The sequence below is a fragment of the Perognathus longimembris genome, chromosome 24 (genome assembly GCF_023159225.1).
Source record: "Perognathus longimembris pacificus isolate PPM17 chromosome 24, ASM2315922v1, whole genome shotgun sequence".
Taxonomy (NCBI): Eukaryota; Metazoa; Chordata; class Mammalia; order Rodentia; family Heteromyidae; genus Perognathus; species Perognathus longimembris.
The window spans coordinates 31,194,631-31,197,211 of NC_063184.1; positions in this window are offsets into that span (position 1 = coordinate 31,194,631).

The window sequence follows — 2,581 nt, forward strand, 5'->3', positions numbered from 1 at the left end:
CTGAGGAGTTGGGTGAAGAGCACGCATTCTGCCCTAAAATTAAAAACAACAGTGTCAGGAACCAGAAATTCTTTTCTTCCCTGAACCCTTACCCAGCATCCTCTTCTGTAGGAGGAAACAGAAAAACACTGATGGTTCAGGGGGAAAAAAGGGGAACAGTGGTGTCCATCCAAAAACAGCTATGGCATGGCGCCGTGTAGCAGGAGAGCTGGGAACCAGTGTGCATTGTGACTGCTGTCCTCGCTGGCTCAGGGGGCTGAGGAAAGGGTGTTCTTGTAGCAGCTAATGCAAGTTACAGTGCCTGCTTTTGTAGTGCTGTGATTTGAAGTGACATTCTATTAAAGGTATTCCTGACAAAAACAGAATTAGGTTGTAAGGGGAGAATTAAATGGGAATTATGCTTGGCTGGTAACCTTGAGCCTAATAGTCTCGAAGAACAGCACAATAGGCTTGTTCCCCCCCCCACCTCCATTTTTTTTAAATTATGTGATCTATTTGCACAAACAGCAACTCTGGGAACTAAAACCCCCCATAAATCAGAGCCACTGTTTCCCACTATAGCGGTTTACCACCACCTGCTCAGGGGTTTTGCCAATGCGAATTTCATAGTAGGTCAAATTAATGCAAGTTTCATGATAACCATGACCGTTATACCTTAGTAATAAAGAAAAGTAGTGACTAGATTGTCCTGTCTACAAGGCTTAGTGAAGAGAATGTGAAATCATTCATTAGGAAGGGCGATGCAGTAAATCGCCAAGAAGAAATAACCATGACAAATTCCAAAGCATTCAGTCTCCCAGCTCACCTGACTGTTAGGAATTGTGATACAATGCAACCCATGCGGAACTCTGCTGGGTTGGAGTTGTGAGGAAACAAAAGCTACACCTATCCGATTCTTGACTAATGTGAGAAGGGTAAAATGAGAAGATGCACACTGGCCGATAATGTCAACAATGGAAGCAATTATACTCAGTATTGGCAACAGGGTAAAAACCACAGTACTTGTTCGATTGACTTAGGTAAAATCTACCCAATAGAATGTCTTGAAAATGAGTTGGGGAAAGAGAAAAGGAATTTGGAAATATTTTGTTCACTGTAGACATGACAATTAATGTAAGCATTACAAATGAGTGTTAACATTGGAAGTTGTTCTCCAAGGCAACCAGTAACTACGCTTAAAAAACAACAACACAGCATTTGTTTGGAAGATTACTGGCAAAATTTGGTGAGTAGGAAAGACTAGAACTCTAATTACACTTGAAAACCAGTATTCAATGGAGAACTTAAATAGGACAACTTGTTTTAAACCAGTATAATTCTCAGTTATGGTGATGATAGCTCTTAAATAATTACCTCACTAGAATAAAATAAAATTAAATGGCTTCAGAAACAAAGAAGTAAGGAAGAAGTATTTAGTACCAAGTCTTTGCTAAGAAATATAGTTGGCATTTAACTTAATTCCCAATAATCCTGCTAGTGACCAATATCATTAGTGGCTTTTTAAAAAATAGTTTATATTAGTTATAGAGGAGGGGATTCCATTGTTCCCTCTCCACACATTAACTCAGTCCAATCAATCTCACCTCCTGTACATCCCATTGCAACACTACAGAACAGCTACAGAGGGTCAGGTAAGGAAGACAACTCCTCCACGGCTCATTGGATGGTACCCATCCCGCTGCCATGGCTGCAAGTCCCCAGAACAGCTCGGAGCTGCACCAGCTGGGAACAGCTGGGATCTCTCTGATGCTATTTATGAGGTCCACACCTCCACTGCTATCAGTGTGACCTTGCCTCCGTGGAACCGCTGCCTAAGGACCTGCATTTCACAAGATGTTAACAAGACACACACTACAGTACAAATTCACGTGGTACAGATTACAGTGTCGTCTGGCCCTTTGGCTTTGTAGGAATTCCTCGCGAAGTATTCATCCATAAACTTCTTGGATTCATAGAACACGCTAAGAATCTGGAGAAAATGATGGGAATGGGCTCTGGTGCCCATTCAGGCCACATCTTCAGGGCCATGACCAGCAGAGACAATATCCATTTACCCACTGCACACACTATCCATGCACACACTGTGGATGCTCACTGTTGTGAACTGTAAGTGTGACACTCTGGATAGCAGGGCTGTCATTTTGACCCTTTAATAGCCCGAGGGGCACGGTGAGCTTATATTCAATTAGAAAGACTGGAATTCTGTTCAGATGAAATATTTGAGGCAATGCTATTAATAAGGCTGTATATAACAGCTGCCTTTATTTATTCATAAATACAGCACAAACATCTTCCTTGTCAAAAGGAGAGGATTTTCGTTTACTATAAAAAGAAAATTAATTCAGGCTGGATAAACTTAATGATGCATTTGCCATCTGGGCAAAGCAAACAAAAGAACCAGAATAGAATTGTGTGAAGAAGAAAAGAATCAAAACATAGAATAAAAATACATGCTTAAATTTCATGTTGATCTCTCGAATAGGAAATCATTTCCCACCCCAGGTTTTATGCTCACATTTCCTTAAAAAGAAATATAGATGTCAATGGAACATAGAGAAGTACATGGCTGAACTTGGACAAA